The sequence below is a fragment of the Bidens hawaiensis genome, unplaced genomic scaffold, assembly GCF_021521415.1.
Source record: "Bidens hawaiensis isolate Kalapana, Puna unplaced genomic scaffold, B.hawaiensis_p1.1 tig00004551_1, whole genome shotgun sequence".
NCBI classification, from domain to species: Eukaryota; Viridiplantae; Streptophyta; class Magnoliopsida; order Asterales; family Asteraceae; genus Bidens; species Bidens hawaiensis.
Window position 1 is genome coordinate 1,729,029 of NW_027491277.1, and position 20,109 is coordinate 1,749,137.

General features: G+C 37.7%; 1 long non-coding RNA gene across 1 annotated transcript; it reads left to right on the forward strand.

Annotated features, from left to right (window-relative positions):
- Nucleotides 1-136: 136 nt before the first annotated feature.
- Nucleotides 137-15,492, forward strand: LOC143626954 (uncharacterized). Its single transcript, XR_013152516.1, has 4 exons — nucleotides 137-303; nucleotides 390-447; nucleotides 751-844; nucleotides 15,468-15,492. It is a non-coding gene; the product is annotated as an uncharacterized LOC143626954 (long non-coding RNA).
- Nucleotides 15,493-20,109: the final 4,617 nt, after the last annotated feature.

Sequence of the window (20,109 nt, forward strand, 5' to 3'; positions counted from 1 at the left end):
CATCGCTCCCCACCCATCTAAACCACCAGATTCCTTGATTTATGAATAAAGCTCTCTCATTGATTTAACCGATTTGACCCGTTTATACTTTACACGGGTCATAACATCTCAAATACAGATACCATTGGATAAACCATCGCCCCCTTTCATCTCCTTCCTTCAATCTTAAAACCCTAACAAATCTAATAAAACGTTGACTACCATCACTCCCCAAACCTAAATCAACCATCACAACTCTATATCTTACCCCCTTTCAATTTTCTCCAATCAATGTAAACCCAGGCTTTCATACTTCGATTAAAGGTTAGTACAATCCTATTGATTCGTTTTTGGCTGCCAATCGATGATTAAAAACTGATCTCTAGCCCTTCTAATCTCTGAATTTACAGGTCCTAATCTGAAAGAATTCATACAGAGAAAACCCTAATTTCAATCAATTGCAATTTGGTAAGCAGGTCACGAACCTAAAACATTGACTTCGATTTCATCTAAGCTATAATTTTTATGGGTTTTGACTCTTTTAAGTCGGCTGATTCGATTGATTTTACACCCAATTCAAAATTTTGAAGCTTATGTATTCGTGGTTACTCATTTGAGTATTAATTTAAGTTCTGAATTATTTCATGTTTAGTTGATAAATTTCATATTTCAAATTGTGGTTTAAATGAGGTTAAAATTTTATAGGTTAACAATCTTTCGTTCATAAATTGAGATATATTACAAGTAATATTTTTAGTACATGTGATTTAGATTTTGTTGTATCCAAACGCTTCGGATCCAATGAATGGTGAGGTTGCGGCTCTTTTGACACGTGATAAAGCTTCTTATGAGCAACAAGTGAAAGGTATGTTTTTTTTTCCTTTATACGTGTTTCACATGTGAGGTCAAAGCTGAAAGACAAACCAAACCAATATTAACTACAATAAAGATATGTTTTACAAAGAAACCAATTCCATGATTTTAGTTGAAACCATGCATCCATGAGCTTCCAAGATAGTGTCATCTTTTGCAATTACTTAGTTAGAATTAGAAATAACCGTGGTTATGTTATAATTTTGAGAACTGTAATCATTAATGCATATTTTTTGATTGTTGTGAGTGAAACGCTTACATTTCATTTAACTTTTTATAGTTTAGTGGTTTGGTTTGATTAGTTTTGATGTTACGACAATGTATCAGTTGTATTCTTTTCACTTTCTTTTATGTACAGACTGCAACTCACCTTTCATCTGCATATTTATTTAATATAGTTAGAACACTAATATGCATTTTGACCCATATGCATTTGGCAATTGAAATTTGAACTTTTATGCTGGGCAACTGAATTGACCTTTTATGCAACCATTTGGCAGTGGAACGTAGGTCTTTTAGTATTCGAATACATAATCCGAACGACTTAGGATTTCGACTTACATTCATTAGTACGAATCAGTGAAATGACAGAATCCATCAAAATTATTCAACAGGCCCTAGAAGGAATTCCGGGAGGGCCTTATGAAAATTTAGAAATCCGCCGCTTTGATAGAGTAAAAGATACTGTATGGAATGAGTTTGACTATCGATTCATTAGTAAAAAACCTTCTCCGACTTTTGAATTGTCGAAGCAAGAACTTTATGCGAGAGTCGAAGCACCAAAGGGAGAATTGGGAATTTTCTGACAGGAGATAAGGGTGTTTTTCCTTGGCGATATAAAATTCGACCGCCGGGGTTTATTATTGGTCGTGATGAAGAAGTGGTAATGACGACCAGCCCTGAATCGGTTGATGCTCTCAAAATCGTTGAACCCTAAATCGTGTTCTTTCAATTTAATCCAGATCTATTCACAGCAACAGAGATTCGTGCTTGACATTCGAGGCTAAGAAACTCGATAAGGTATGAGTCTTATATCTGTTGGTATAAATGCTTCAAATTATAAAAAGAACAAAGAACAATGACAAAGAACTCTCGTAGGTTTTTTTATATTGATAAACTCACTGATGATAAATGAAGTACATGGAAGCCCTATAAATACTTAAAGAAATCCTAGAAATACTCAACAGAAAGTAGACTGACTCAAATGCCGTTAAAGACTTATTCAAATAAACTCAAAGAGAAAACTAGATAATAGGGCATGTGCATGACTGAGCAACAGTGAGGAGATAGAGTTCATGCAACAGACTTTGAATTATTCTTCCACATCCTCCCTTGATTCAAAGTCTTTGACATTTAACAATGATATGAACTTGACAAACTTTTCTTTGGCTAATGACTTGGTGAACACATCGGCCATTTGGTTATGAGTGCTACAGTACTCCAAGCACACAGTTTTCTTCATGACCATTTCTCTAATAAAGTGATATTTGAGTTCAATATGTTTAGACCTTTTATGCAGAACTGGATTCTTGGAGAGATTGATAGCTGACTTGTTATCACAGTAGGTTGTGTTTGTTGGAACCCAAGGTCTTCCAAGATTCTTCTTATCCAGATGGCTTGGCAAGTAGCACCAGTGGCTGAGATATACTCAGCTTCTGTAGAGGATAGAGCCACCGTGTGTTGTTTTTTTGAGCACCATGCAATGGCGCCATTGCCTAATGAGAAAACATAAGCTGATAAACTCTTCCTAGTATCTGGGCAACTTGCCCAATCACTGTCACTATAGCCAGTGAGCACAATCTCCTGCTCCTTTTTGTACCAAATACCAAGGGCTTTTGTACCAGCAACATACTTCATGATTCGTTTTGCAGCAACAAAGTGAAGCTTAGAGGGATTATGCATGTAACGTGCCACCATACCCACAGCATATGCCAAGTCAGGGCGTGTATGTCTGAGATAAATCAAACCTCCCACTAAGCTTCTGTATAATTCACCATCAGCTGGGTCACTTCCATCTTCAAGTTGAAGTTTTTCATTATATTTCATAGGAGTTGCTTCAGCTTTGCTTGTATTCATACCAAACCGGGTCAACAGGCTATTGGCATACTTCTCTTGACACACAAAGATCCCTTCCTTGGTTTGTTTACCAAGGAAGAAATTGAGACTCCCAATATCAGTCATTTCAAAGGTGTGCATCATGTGGTATTTGAAATCTGAAATCATCTTTTCACAGGAAGAAGTGCAAATTATGTCATCAACATAAAGACATACATAAAGAATACCTTTTTCATTCAGCTTGATATACAAAGTAGGCTCATTGCAGCTGCGTTTAAACCCATGGTCCATGAAGTACGTATCAATTTTCTCATACCAGGCTCGGGGAGCCTGTTTCAAGCCATGTAGGGCTTTCTTCAGTTTGTAGACCATTGTTTCTTTTCCATGAACCAAGAACCCTTCAGGTTGCTCAACAAAAATTTCTTCGGTTAAGTCACCATTGAGGAATGCAGTCTTGACATCAAGGTGATGTACACTCCATTCTTTATGAGCAGCAACAGCGAGGATTATTTGAATAGTCTCGAATCGGGCAACAGGAGCAAATGTTTTTTAATAATCAACTCCGTGTTGTTGAGAGTAGCCCTTGGCTACTAAGCGAGCTTTGTACCTCTGAATTTCTCCATGTTGACCAAGTTTGATTTTGAACAACCATTTTACACCAACAATATTTTTATCAAGTGGGTGTTGAACTAGCTCCCATGTCTGATTTCGTTGAATGGCCGCAAGCTCCTCCTCCATAGCTTGAACCCATTTTTTATCTTGAACAGCTTCGTTGTACGTGATAGGATCTGAGATGTTGAGGGCAAATTGGCATGTTGAGAATAGGGCTTCTTCATCAGATAGTCCTTCACCACTACAATAGTCTTGCAACCAAGTTGGTGTTTTTGGAATTCTTTTGGAGGGCCCTGGTACATCGGTTGTATTAGTAGTGGTAAGGTTAGTAGGTTGACTAGTGTGTAAAGAGTTTGTGGTGCCTTGGGAATAGGTAGTGGTAGGGCTGAGATTTTGTAAAGGTGGTGAAATGTTATTATTGTTTTGGCTTGTAGTGGTATTAGGTGTAGATGTGGAGCTAGTGGAGGTAGTATACTGAGTCAAGGAATTTATGGAGGGAAAAGGATCAACAAATGAGTAGTCAATGTCACCACCTACTCCTTGTGAGTTGTCATGGGTGACTTTAGTCCATGGCCATTTAACTTCTTCAAGAAATTCAAGATCATGTTTACTTTTAACAAAGAATTTGTTGGAAAGTGGATCATAAAGTTTATATCCATCACCTGGTTGTGTGTGCCCAATAAATATGTATTTCTCAAATCTGTAGTCCAATTTCTTTCTTTGTTGAGATGGAGTTAACCCATAACATACACAACCAAATGTCCTCATGTGATGAACAGTTGGTTTTCTTCCACCCCATGTATGCAAGGGAGTTTGTTTGAAAAGAGCTTTCGTTGGTGACCTGTTCATTGTATAAATAGCATTGGAAACAGCCTCAGCCCAAAACCAATTTGGAAACTCTTTTTCATGCAGCATACTTCGCACCAACCCCATTATGGTTCGGTTTTTACGTTCACTAACCCCATTGTGTTGTGGGGTATAAGGTGCCGTAAGTTCTCGTTTGATACCTGCATAGCTACAATAGGAATCAAATTCATGAGAGAAATATTCTCCCCCACGGTCAGACCTAAGAGTCTTGATATAATACCCACTTTCTCGTTCAACCATAGCTTTGAAAATCTTGAACTTATAAAACACTTCGGATTTGTTGGTTAGAAAATAAACCCAACGCGTACGTGTATAATCATCAACAAAGAGTAGATAATACCAGCTGTTACCTAAGCTTGAGACTTGCATGGGACCACATACGTCGGTATGGACCAACTCCAACTTTTGTTTGGCACGCCATGAGGTAGAGGTGAATGGGTGATAACAAATTGGATCGATAAACAATAATATGAACACAATAGATATTGGAAACGATTTCTTTATTAAATCTGAATGTGTTCGTAATGATTACAATCAACCAAGGAGGGGTATTTATACCCTCCGGTGACGGTTATTGCCGAAGACGGTTATTCCGACGGTTACTCCGGCAAGTGTCCGATATTTACAATCTTTACACAAACTATCATATAATTACATTTATGGCACTAAACTATACTAACGGTGTTTTCTAATAAACTTAACAGGGTCGATGATTAACTAACAATCACCCCCTTAATCTCGATCTTGTATTGTGAGGTCCTTGCAACCTAGTAGTTCGCGCATCTCCATGAACTTGATTCTTGGTAATGCCTTCGTTAGTATATCTGCCTTCTGTTCCTCGCCACTAATGTGCTCCACTTTGATTTGTTGCTTCTCCATTCATTCTCGTATGAAGTGGTATTTTGTACTTATATGTTTGCTTCGCCCGTTAAACACTGGATTTTTCATCAATGCTATTGCTGACCTGTTATCCACAAACAGTGTCACTTTCTCTTGCTTCCAACTAGTCAAGTCTTCTAACAGTCCTTGTAACCATAAGGCTTGACATGCAATTGAGACAGTTGCCATGAATTCAGCTTCACAAGATGATAGAGCAACTGTAGATTGTTTCTGAGTATTCCATGCAATTGGAGCATCACAGAAATAAAATACAGTTCCAGTTGTGCTCTTTCCATCATCAATGTCCATGTTATAGCTGCTATCACTATAACCCTTCAATATTTTTCTGCCTCCTTTATTGTACTGAATTCCATACTCGATTGTACCTCTTACATATCGTAGTAAGTGTTTCATGGCTTTCATGTGAGATACTTTTGGCGAGTGCATAAACCGACTTGCATATCCTACTGCAAAGTTGATGTCTGGTCATGTATGAGTTAGATACCTTAGACATCCTATCAGATTTCGGTATTCCGTTGCATTTGCTTCAGCTCCTTCTTCATTCTTTTATAATTTTAGACCTGCTTCCATCGGGTATCGCGTAGGATTACATTCTAACATCCCAGCGTCCCTTAATAGCTTCTTTGCATAAGCCGATTGCTTTAACGTCACCCCTTCTTCATTTTGTAGTACTTCGATCTCTAGATAGTACTTTAGTTCTCCAAGATCACTCATTTCAAATGATTTCTTCATTTGCTGCTTGAATTTTAAGATATCATCTTTATCATTTCCTGTTACGATTAAGTCATCAACATAGACGCCTACTATTAACTTTCTTTTTCCCTTTTCACGGGTATACACTGCTGCTTCTCTTGGACATTTATTGAAACCAAGGTCCTTTAAAGTATTATTTAATTTAATTTTCCAAGCTCGTGGTGCTTTACGTAGTCCATATAATGCTTTTATTAGCTTGTAGACATTGTTTTCAACTCCTAGTTTCACGAAACCTTCAGGTTGTTCTACATATACTTCTTCGTTTAATTCACCATGCAAGAATGTTTTCTTGACGTCTAGGTGATGAATAGTTCATACTTCATGTGCAGCTAGTGCGACTATTAATCGAACGAATTCGATTCTAGCTACTGGTGCGAATACTTCATAATAGTCAATACCATGTCTTTGTCTGTTGTAACATCCTACTTTCGGTTATATTAATAAAATAAAGTTCGTTTATTTTATAGTGGGTCGTTATCGGTTTAGTTGACTAGAATACGAGATGGACTTGTGTTGGGTAAATGGATATGGGTTATGGACTTGGGTTATGGAGGAATGAAGGAAAGACCATGGGCTTAAGCCCATGATCAAAAATATATATACCCTTAATCCTCCATTTAATTCATTTACACATATCCCTTACACCATCCAAAACACACACTTAAGATTCTCTTTCTAGTTTCTCTCTCACTCTAGCCGAAATATAGAAGAAGAAACGGATCCCGACCCAAGGTATGATAGTATTTTGTTGTAGGAGCTTAAATCCGTTAGATATAATCATGAAACGATGAGCCGACACTGTTAAACCGTTTAAGTCACGAGATCCGGGTGGAATCGGGTATAAACCGAACCTATGATGAGCTTAGGGGTCACCCTAGCTCAGATTTGTATCGAACGGGACGAAAAACGGTGAAAAAACGAGTTAAAACTCGTTTTTCCGACATGTTCGCGGTTTTCCGGCGGTTTTTCGGCAAAGGCGGCGCCGGAAAGGCGGCGCCGGAAAAGTGGTACGAGGTTAAGGGGAATGTCAAGGAATGTTTTGACATTCCTGACCTAACCCTAGTTCGCTATGGGGACTTAACGAACTGAGGGTGATTCGCTATGGGGACTTAACGAACTGAGGGTGATTCGTTAGTCGATTCGCATAAGGGGGCACAGCGAACTAGCCCTAGTTCGCCTATGATTCGTCTCTGATTCGTTAAGGGAAAAGGGTAACGAATTACCCTTGATTCGTTATGACCAGTTCGTTAAAGGAGATAACGAATTAGAAGGTCCAATTCGCTACTTGGACTGGTTCGCTACATGAACTGATTCGCTAAGAGTTCAGTTCGTTAAAAGTCCAATTCGTGTAAGTAACCAGTTCGTTAAAGGTTCCAATTCGTTACAAGAACCAGTTCGTCATGGCAAGTCAGTTCGTTAAGGATAAGTAACGAACTAGAAGTTTAACAGAATGACAGAAGGTCTCTGGACTTAGAAAAGAATGATTTAATTACAAATAAGCCCTTGAACTTTTAAGTAGCATATTATTCAATGATTCAAAATGCTAATGGAAAATGTGTTAAGACAGTTAATGAAAATAAATTTTTTCCAAGCTGACCTGGCAGCTTAACCCCAGTCAAGGGCTCTGCCCCTTGGACCCCGCTAGAGGCTGCCGCCCCTAGAACCCCGCTGCCAGGGGTGCTGCCCCCGGACCCCGTTCGTTGATGGTAATAATTAAACTAGAAAGACGATATGTGTAGTGATAGTTATTGATATGTATAATTATTATAAAGTTAGTAGCGCACAGCTAAAAAAGGGGATAACCGTAAACGGTGAACGCAACCGCCTTGAGGTGAGTTTCTAGCCCCACTTCCTTGTTATGTTTTCGGGGCTGTGTGCATACTCGATGTGATAGTGAATACACTTATCTTAAGTGATAAGTGTATGCCTTGTATGATTTACGTATGATGATTGCTTGACGGCGCGTGAACGATCTTCGGATATTGCATGAACCGTCAGGTGGTAGTTAAGACATGATTGATAAGTATGATGAGAGATATGATGTATGTATGAATATATGATGTATGCATAATGTATGTATGTTATGATGATGGTACGTGAACGCTCTTCGGAGATTACACGTATTGTCAAGGAAAGCATGTATGAACAGGTATGGTGCAGTTACACAAAACAAAGGGACCAGACCCTTATAATATCTGTGATGTTAGGGACCAGACCCTTATAATATCTGTGATGTTAGGGACCAGACCCTTATAATATCTGTGATTTTAGGGACCAGACCCTTATAATATCTGTGATGTTAGGGACCAGACCCTTATAATATCTGTGATGTTAGGGACCAAACCCTTATAATATCTGTGATGTTAGGGACCAGACCCTTATAATATCTGTGAGGTTATAGGGCGAAAGGCTCTTCAAAACGTATGATTATGTATGTATAGAAAGTATGAAAGTAAGAATGAAAGTATATACACTTATGTGTGTATGAAAGAAAGTTAAGAGGTTAAGTATGAAATGTAAGAAGGTATTGTATGATTATGTGATTAACTAGAACTCACTCAGCGTAGCTGACTTTTAGTATGCACGCGGGTGAGTAGAATGAGGCAGGTAGCTTGAGGAGGACACATGGCAGAGTTGGACGAAGCTGGCATCTGAAGATTTTGCTATGATGTTTTATTTTAAAAGACTATGTTTTGTTTTTAAATGACTATGAATGCTCGATAAGACCAGAATTATGGTTATGGAATGTAATGGTTTGAATGTTTTTAATGTTCCGCGAATGTTTTAATTAACTCTGATATTTAGAACCGCGTTTATGAGTAAATCCAACACGAAAGTAGGGCTACCGGTAACGGGGCCTTACATATGTATCCTTTTGCGACAAGGCGTGCTTTATATTTTGTTACTTCACCTTTCTCATCCTTCTTCAGCTTAAATACCCATTTCAAACCAATGGGCTTGTGTCCAGTAGGTAGGTTGGTCAGTGTCCATGTTGTATTCTTTTCTATCGAATCTAACTCGTCTTTCATTGCCTTTTCCCATGCATTATTTCCATTGCTTCTTTGTAATTCATTGGTTCTTCGTGCATCAATAGGAGTTCATTTCCATACATGTCAACTCCTTGAATTACAAAATCTCCATGCTCGTCCATGGCCGGAGCTCTTTCATATATTTCGGCCAAATTACGTAGACCTTGAATTGGTGTGTCATCTACATTAGGGTCTATCTCTTCACTTTCAGTGTTTTCATTTACAGATTAATTTTGCGAAAACACATGAGATTTATCTTGACCTGGACTGAATGAGTTAGAGTCTGTTGAGGGTGTACTTTGCCCTATCGACTGTGATCTTTGGCTTGGTGGGGTACTTGGGGTTTCTGGTTCATCGGGATCTTCCCCATAGGTCTGATCTTGATTATTATCAGTTGTGGTTAATTCTCTTTCAACCACAAAGTCTACCCATTCGTGTCCTTCATCGGCGTTTGTGAGATGATTCTTCCAATCCCATGCCTTGTTTTCTTTAAATTCCATATCACGGCTCACCATTACTTTATTTGTATTTGGGTTATATAACCGATATGCTTTACTTCCTGGTTCGGTACCCAAATAAATGGTGCTTTCACTTCGATCATCAAGTTTCCTTAAATTTACTGCAGGAATCTTCGAGTGAGCCACACAGCTCAAGTGTTTCAAATTCGGCTTTCGCCCTGAAATTGCTTCATATGGTGTTATGTTTTCTAGGGCCTTTGTTGGTGTGCGATTTAGCACATACACCGCATGTCTCACTCCTTCACCCCAAAAGTTTTGTGGGACATTCATACCTTTTAGTAGGCACCGTGTAGTTCCGATCACGGTTCTGTTCTTGCGTTCTACCACTCCATTCTGTTGTGGAGTGTAATGGGCTCTGAGTTGTCGTAGTATACCATTTCTTTCACAAATTGTTTTGAACTCTTTCGAGATAAACTCTCCTCCTCTATCGGTTCTTAAAGTCTTAAATTTTATGAACTTAACATATTTCAACTTCAACTACTTCTTTGAACTTAACGAAAAAGTTCAATGCTTCATCCTTAGACTTTATGATATATGCCCACATATATCAAGAGTAATCATCCACCAATAAAAACACATATTTGTTACCGGATTGTGTTGTTGGTGAGATTGGGCACATAGGTCGCCGTAGACTAATTCGAGCGGTCGCTTTGCTCGAAATTGTGTTTGAGCTGGAAATGAGTGTCGTGTTTGTTTTCCAGCTAGACATATATCACATACTTGTGGCTGATGGGTAAAATCTGGCACACCCTTGGCCATATTTTTCTTAACAATCATTTTAACGAACTCGAATCCAATGTGTCCGAGTCTTGCATGCCACAACATTGACATCTCGTTTGCTTTTGTAAGAAAACACAATGATTTTCCCGTATCAAGCTTTACTTTGTAGAGACGATTTTGTGATCTTTCCACCTTCATCAGGAGATCACCAGAGTCATCATATATCCATAAAAACTCATTCTTTATTCGTATATCACACCCATTTTCAGTAGCTTGTCCTAAGCTCAAAATGTTATTCCGAAGATCGGGTATGTAATATACGTCGGTGATCGTCTTTTCTTCACCGTTATTGCAATTTACTCGTATTGAGCCTTTTCCTCTTATCTTCACATGTGAGCTGTCTCCGAATTTTACTTCTCCATTAATGTCTTCATTTAATTCATAGAAATGAGATTTAATGCCTGTTATATGGTTGTTGGCTCCGTTGTCTAAGTACCATATATCTTTATTACATGGCTCGGCTTCAGATTTTCTTGGTGTTATCTTTTCTTCATTGAGGAAAATTGCATCTTTTGGTTTGGAGCTACAACTAGCTAACAAGAGAGTTTTTATTACTTGTTCGGTTTGAACAATATTGGCTTCTTCTTTATTCTTGGACCTTTGACACTCAGATGCGTAATGACCAAGCTCATTACATTGGTAACAATTTATTTGACTTTTGTCTTTATACTTTGACTGGTCCTTTCAATCATTTGACGATGATCCTTGACCTCCACGGTCTTGTCTAAATGGCGTTCCATGCCCACGGCTCTTTCCACGGCCGTTGTAATTATTACGATTTTGTCCTTGCTTAGGACGATGACAGCTTGTTGTTTATACTTTCCTTGCGAGCGAGTAAACAATAGTTTACTTTCCTTCATACTCGAATCTTCTTTTCCTTTGATTCGTTCTTCATATGCTTTAAGTCTCCCTATGGCTTCCTCCAACTTCATGTTGTCAACATCGTAGCATTATTCGAATGTTGCAACGATATGAATAAAACGATAAAGAATGGAGTCAAGGAGTTTCCTGACCATGTCAGATTCATCAATTATTGCGCCAAGCGTTACGACTTTGGAGACTAGTCCGTTTAATTTTCCCGAGAAATCATCGATGGTTTCTCTATCTTTCATCTTTAATGACTCAAACTCAGCCCTTAGAGTTGAGAGTCGTGCCTTTTTTACTCTTTCGACACCCATATTCCTTACTTTGATTTCTTCCCATATTTCTGTAACTTTCGTAGATTGAGCTAATTGTAGTACCACGTCTTCTGACAGTGCTTGATAAAGGTAGGCTATTGCCATGTTGTTCTTTTTTTGGTTAACAACTTTTCCTTCTTCTGGTTCAATGGCTTCCCATAATCCATGAACGTTAAAAATTGCTTTAAGTTTTACTGCCCATATTGTATAGTTAGTGGAATTTAATATGGGACATTGAAAGGATAACGATGTGTTATCCCTTGGGTGGTTGGGTTGGCTATTTTGACTTGTCGAGGTTTCTTGTTCATTTGACATCGTGCGATCTTTTCTTTAGTCGCTATAAACGGGTTGGTTTGCTATCGTTGCTTCGATGCAAATTTTAATCTAGATAAAGTTTTCCCCTTCTGGTACTAGTTTTCTTGATCGGTATAAACCTTCGATCACACTTAATCTTTTTCTAAGATTTAAGTAATTTTATTTTCCAAAAATTATTTTGAAAACTAAAATTTGTTTTTTTTTCTTAAAAATCTTACGTTTGATTTTCCTTTTTTTTGAGTTCCTTTAAAATATCACGTTGATATTTTATTTTTATTTTTAAAGTTTTTTAAACAAAAATAATTTGTTAATTAGAAGTCCTTTTGACTTTTTCCTTTCCCCTACGTTTCCAAAACCACTTCCAGATTTTACGTTTTCTTCACCGGCGATATACGACCGATCTTCTCTGGTTCCTTAAGCCACACAACCAGCGATTCAAGTTTCTTCTTGAATCAAAATGGAGTCGTTCTCTTTGTCTCCTTTAATCGCTCGTCTACTGATCTTCTCTCGTCGTAATCGCACCACTTGGATATAAACTGGTAGCCCTAATCTGATGCTCAGGCTTCAACGATTTGGGGTTTTGCAATCTGCAAGGTTATGAAATCCACAGTCACTTCGGGATTTCGATTTCGGAACCAGTAAGCGCTTTTCTCTATTATCAATTTTAGGGTTAGTAAAATTGATCAAGAAACACTCGATCTTCTTCTTGTTTCTGTCTGCGCTCTCATACCAATTTGATAACAAATTGGATCGATAAACAATAATATGAACACAATAGATATTGAAAACGATTTCTTTATTAAATCTGAATGTGTTTGTAATGATTACAATCAACCAATGAGGGGTATTTATACCCTACGGTGACGGTTATTTCCGGAGACGGTTATTCCGACGGTTACTCCGGCAAGGGTCCGATATTTACAATATTTACACAAACTATCATCTAATTACATTTATGGCACTAAACTATATTAACGGTATTTTCTAATAAACTTAATAGGGTCGATGATTAACTAACAATGGGGTCTTTGCTTGTTTACCCACAATACATGCTTCACACTTGACTGCAGTGCTTATTTTTGGCAATCCACCACCATTTGAGAGTCATGCAATTGTTTAAGGCCATCAAAATGAAGGAGGCCAAATCTAAGATGCCATTTCATGACTCAGTCTCATGTTTAGTGAGTGTTGATTTTGCAATAGTTGCTAAACATGTAGTGGTGTTTAAAATAAACATGTTATTGCTTGCCACCCTAACCTCCGTGAGTTTCCTTCCTGTTTCTTTACTTTGTATTATGCATTTCCCATTATCGAATATAACAACATAGCCTTTTTTCATCATTTGACCAACACTCAAAAGGTTGTATTCCAGTTTTGGGACGTAATATACATCATCCAAGAGTTTGAATGATGTAGGACTAATATAAATTTTAACTGTTCCTTTCCCCAAAACATTTAATTTCTTTTTGTCACCAAGAATAACATCCAAAGTGAATGTTTCATCAAGGGTAACAAAACTGGTTTTTGAGCCGGTCATATGATTGGAACACCCTGAGTCAATGAACCAGAGATGGGTAGAGTTACGTGAATTAGTGGCTGAAGCCAGTAATGACAATGCTTCTAGTTCAGTTATGGTGGCCATTAGCAGGTGTTCCGGTTCACTTTCAGCGGTTGTGTCATTGAGTTCTTCATTTTCAGCAACATTTACTTGAGCATCCTCATTGTACCAACAATCTTTTTGAAGGTGGCCAAATTTTTTACAGGTAAAACACTGAGGGACTTTGCTTCTGTCTAACCTGGTTCTACCACGACCTCTGCCTCTGGCCATTGGCCGGCCTCGACCTGACCACGAGTTAGTTTGTTGTTTTCTTGGAACACTTGCAAAGCTTTTGCATCTTGCCTTTCATTTGGTTTTGTGGGACTAGTGATCATTCTTCCACACATCCTTTCTTCTTGGGATTGAAGCATCCCCATTAGTTTCACAGGAGTGATTGTAGACAAGTCCATCGCCACTTCGATTGAGGGAATCACGTAGTCAAATTTTGTGGATAGGCTTCGAAGGATTTTTTCAACTACCTTTAGATCAGAGATTTCCTCTCCATATGAGCGTTGTTGGCTCACATTAAAGGACACACAAGAGAAGTACTCCCCAACCGCTTCATCTTCCTTCATGATGAAATTCTCGAATTCTCGCCGGAGACTGGAGTTTGACACTCTGAACTTGTATATCACCTTGAAATTCCATACGTAGAGTATCCCACGTATCTTTTGCAGAGTCGGCAGCAGCAATTCGTGAAAACAGTTGATCATGTACCCCACGTTGGATAATGGACATTGCCATAGCATCTTTCTTCTTTATTTCTCGAAGCTGGTCTGGTGTATCGGCTGTAGCAGTGATCCCAAGATAGACGACATCCCATAACTCGCATGAGCGAAGGATGGTCTTCATCCTGAGACTCCAGTGTTCGTACCCATCGCCTTTGAAGATGGGTACAACAGGGGCTGTGATGTTACCGAGAGAAGGATTGGTTGAGTTGAAAGCCATGGATCGAGTATAGAGCAAAGCTCTGATACCAAATTTGTTGGTATAAATGCTTCAAATTATAGAAAGAACAATGACAAAGAACTCTCGTAGGTTTTTTTATATTGATAAACTCACTGATGATAGATAAATGAAGTACATGGAAGCCCTATAAATACTTAAAGAAATCCTAGAAATACTCAACAGAAAGTAGACTTACTCAAATGTCATTAAAGACTTATTCAAATAAACTCAAAAGAGAAAACTAGAAAATAGGGCATGTGCATGACTGAGCAACAGTGAGGAGAGAGAGTTCAAGCAACAGACTTTGAATTATTCTTCCAAAATATCTATTAATAAAATTCTACGTTTGTTTATTATGATTTACATGATATGAATTTATTAATGTGCAGAACAAGTTTTTTGTTCACAATTTAGAGATTGATGATATATTGAGTCAAATGTTACCAAGTTACTTACAGATAGACATCATCCATTGATGTTCATGATTATATGTGTTTTTGAAACCAATTCAGTGAAGTACAAATATAGTTAACGTCATAAAAGAAGTTCAAAAAAAATGGTTGCATGGGCAAACATGTCTTTTTGTATACAACAAACTTTCCAAAGTTTGCTTATAGAAACCTGTGATTAATTAACACACTCAAGGTGTGCAATAGAAGTGGACTGGCTGTTGTATTTGCTTATTATGAGGTAAAAAATTATAATAAACTGTTAGTAGAAGACCTCAATTAATAATTGTATTAATTTGTTTGTAACTAAGTGCAGTGCTCCGAAGAGATACTCAATCCCAGGTTGGAGCAAATCAACATCTAAACAACCAAACAAACCAAAGTCAAAATTAGTTTATACTTTATTCTTTATTATAGTTAATATATTAGAAATTGGATTGATCAAGATCCATAGTATAATGTGACTGGGTGATCAATAAGGTTAATTTTACCATTTAGCCGTGTTAACTTTTTATAAAAATAGTTTCCTTCAAAATTTTAACTTTTAGTATATTTTAAATATTGTTCATATATTTATTAAGTATATCATTAAATCTAGGATTTATTGTTTTTAGGTTGATTTGAGTTTAGATGGAAAAGCATAGAGGGACCGAGTGTAATGGGTATAAGTTGTGATACTTGGAGTCTGGAACACCGGTAGATTTCAAGTTAGTTGTTCTAAAATTGTTGTTATTATTATTATTATTATTTATGTTTTCTAAAAGATATGGATAATATGAAACTATTTCGTGAACACATGCGGTTGTTGTTCTGCTTCTGGCAGTTGCACTGTTGTATTCATATGAACCGTTTGCAGTTTATGTGATAGCTGGCTCAACTGCCCCACAACGGTATTCACCTTCTGGATTCTTCTTTCGGATGTCAGCAATTGTTTTAGAAATCATTATGCACGTTATTTGTGTAATGGTGCTTAAGGGTACATTGTTTTGTCAGAAACTCTAAATCTGAATCTTTATTCTCAAAACTTACAATCAGTAAACGCCAAATAGAGAACAAACTCAGGCCTCCATTGTAACGATTTAATACGAACAATTACATAAGCAATAGAAACCCTAATTGGAATCAAGAAGACGAAAATGAGAGCATATATAAAATATCTTCCAAAAAACACTCCTACTCATGCATCAGGCGATCTCTGCTCTATTATACCAAAACTCTTAATCAAACCCATATGGGCTGGGCCTTCTCATCTTTAGTTTCGAGCCCAAGCTAGTATCCAAGCCCATAAGTATCCATCCAGCCAATCAGCCAATAATACTCCACATAAACAATACAATACCGGAAACAATGTTGATAACTTGATAAGTACTTATACAAACAAATATTTGACATTGAATTAAAAATAAAGTAACAAACATATAGTTCAACATGTTTTTTTTTTTGTTGTCTTTATTAAAATATTAGTCGTAGTAATTTATGAATACACACAGTTGTTACTGGGAATAAGTATTTCTTATATTAGAAATAACGGTTAGCTGTTACTCATTGAAGCCAACTTTCAACCTGTTATCATGCTCAGCTCGCTAGCTCAGTTTATACATACCAATTGTGTACATACTTTAAGCTAATCTATGTTTAGCTTCTGCCTACTTTAAGTTTAAACAATATACTCATTTTATAAAACCACTTGCTTGGTTGGTCCACATTTTTACCCCTTTCCCTGGTAGGATGTTGCAAGATTAATATGCTCTTACTAATATGTGGCAAATTAATTTAATCCGTGGTTATTTTCAAGGTACAGCCTATCCCGGAGAGCATTCTTTGCCAAGTCATACATGGTAATATGACTTTAGCATGCGTCCTTTTGGTTAGATGTTATCTTTATGTTACTTAATATTCAAAAATAAAAATTATAATCCATACATTTAATAACAAAAGTTTGCTTTTTCGAGTTCGGTTCGGTTATAAACGTTGGTTCGGTCATTCATCCGTACATGCAAAAGAAAAGCTGAACCATAAGTTTCGTTAAAAGAAAGTTAAACCAAACCATAACTAAAAAGGGAGTATGTATAATCATTTCAAAGCCACTCAAAGTTTTCCTTTTATAACTTTCAAAATTCATATAACCTTCTAAATCGGTTTGTAGTACAGATTATTTCCATACTACTATAAATTGTAACAACGTGTAAAATTCTAGTTCAAAATGTCAAAAAGATAAGTTAAGGGATCAAATCTGTCAGATTTTAAACTATAGGTTTAAAAATGAAAATCTGTTTTCTTGTCCTATCGCGATACGCAACGGGACAAAAGACAAGCCCATCGCGTATCGCGAAGGGGCTTGGTCAAAGCTTCTGGAAGGGTCAACAGCGATACGCGATCGCCAGTTGATCCTACGTCATCGCGTACCGCGATGACGTGGCCTGACACGTCTGGCACCAGTCCCGCCACGTGTCCACACGTGGCACACCGTCTGCCACGTGTCCCGACACGTGGCCACACGTGGCACACCGTCTGCCACGTGTCGCATGGGTGACTGGCCAGGGCTACGTCGCGGTACCCGACGGGTGCCCAGAAGGCCATCGCGTACCGCGATGGGACCCAAGATTTTGTCTATAAATAGCAGGTCCGGGATCTTCCTTTCCCACACTCAATTTCAGTACAACTCTCTCTCTCTCTCTCTAACATCTCTCTAGCCATATTATCATACCTCGAAGTTCGTGCCATAATACCTCGATAAGCGTGCCCCGATTTCCTCGATTTCCGTGTCAACGTTTCCTCGAAGTTCGTGTCACCCTCCACCCACATACCAAGAAAGTGTTTGTTATTTTCTACACCATGGCGATGAATCTCGAAAAGCGTGCCGACGGGTGTTGAAGTTGGTGTTGAACAATTGGCGTACTAAGAGTGGATTCAAGACGGCAAAGGAGACCAAGCGGCATTGGAGTGCTGCTCGAGTTCCTAAGGTTTCTAAATGCCAACAAGGTAGGCGTAACGACGAATGAATATAATAAAATATTATTATAAAGGCTTAAGCCTTTGGTCGAGGTTATACTCGATACCTCGATAAAAGAAAAGAAAACATAACAAAGAAAGAAACATAAAGATAAGAATATGAATAGTTGATAATATATATGTGTGTAAGTATATATTATTCTTTGTTATGAAAATATTATTTAAGCAATAATAGTTATTCTTAAATAATAAAATAAAAGAATACGTTTCTTGGAGAAGAAGAAACGTCGGGTTTTATAAATAAAATAAAAGTTTATAATTACTTTTAAACTAAAGGTTTTCAAGTAAAAGAGATTTATGAACTAAAGTTTCATCGAGGTAATGTTTATAAAATAAGACTAAAGGTCCTAAGCCGGATTGTATATCCGACTAACAAATGGTTATACTCATACTATAGGTGCGAGATAGCAAGGGAAAGACCCTCGGATGGTGTTTGAAGCCGATCCCAAAGCGATAAGGTGAATACGCCCCCAAACTTTTACAAACTTATTTTAAACAAGTCAAAAGTGTTATATGAAAATTATTTACAAGGAACTACGTGTTCCTAAAACCGTTATAAATAAGGGTATAAGCCTAGCCCTCTGGCTGTAGTATATGTTTGTCTGGATCCTTACATATGTGGTAGTACGCGGTGGGCACATCGCACCACGCCAGATTGTAGGACGCTTTCCTATAGGAAGCACGGCCATATGTATACTTACGGGTACTTAACTAAGACGAACGTTGCGGTGTTTGCTGAGGTGACCTAGTGTAGAGGCTCGAATTTATAATTGTGTTATTTAATTTTATTATTCCTAAGCCACGATGGGCCGAGGCAGGCGTAATCTCGAGGGGTAATAAAGTAAAAGAAAATAATTTAGCGTCAGCGTATTCACCGGCATTCGTTGCTGACGTATTTTATTTACATTCGTTGCTGACGTATTTTTTTTAGCTCGAATTTGTTTTGTATAAACTTAAAATATTAATGGTGGTTTTGTAACTATAAAACAAGTAATCTTCTAAACATTAAAACGGGAAACTTTTATATCCCGTCGTTTGTATGTAAATATTTATAATTAAATCCACATATTTATAAAACTTCCGCTAATTGAATGCAACTCTGATTTATTTACAAATGTGGTACCAACATATGTGTCACACGCCTAGGCCGTGGTTTGGGGTGTGACAAGTGTTGGTATCATAGCCATCATTCTTAGCGAATTAGGTATCATAAAACAATACCCAAGCTTCGATCCAAGTATATGAAATAATTGTTTATTTGTTTTAGGGATAAAGATAGGCTGGTAACCTTTCTTTCCCTCTCCACATTCTAAACCAGCCACAATGTTAAATGTCATTCAAAGCTTATATAGAGAATTATGTGCGCAAGGCTAAAGAAGCCGGAATCACCGAACCTTACCCCGAGGATAATATGAGTGAAGGATACTATGAAGTGTATTTTTACCAAGATGTAGAACATGACTTAACCAAACCCGTATACTACCCCGGAAGTAAACACTATCCAATAGACGTTCCTAATAGTCCACCGAAACAAAGAATTGAGCCGCCAAGGCATTCAAGCTATGATCCACCAACAATACCCATGTACCAACCCTTTGAAGTACCAACGTACCACCCAACGGAGATCCCCATATACCAAAATTCGGAGATACCGCAGCACTACCCAATTGGATACCTACCAGCTAATCCTCATCCATCCTATGCATTCCTTTCCAACATACCCATCAAAGAAGAACCAAGATCCCCATCCTCCGACTGGATGAAATGCCACTCCGATCAACTGTTGGGTTTTAACAAGATTATCAAAGTGATAAAATCCCTATTTTACCAAAAACGCAGCGGATATAAAAGTTTTAAATCTTGTTAATATGATATGTATAAAACCAATTTTAAACATGCAAAACCCAAACCCGGATCCAAATACGTATTACACACTATCAAATACATGCATGTCACTATAAGTCCATGCATGTTACTACTACCTTTCAATATGACAAAACCGGGTGAAAGAGATGATGATTGAAAGGTAAGAACTTGAATATGGAAGCTCCTCAAGCTAGCATACCCCAAGCTTCAACAACACACCACTTCTAGCTAGGATTTGCACTTGAAATTTTCTTCTTCTTTTCTTATGTTGGATGAAAATACCCAAGAGAGGAAGAGAGAAAAGTTTACTTGGAAATTATGTGTGTTATGAAAGAATGAAAGAGAAAGACTTGGTTTTATTTAAAGGCATCTTTCTCT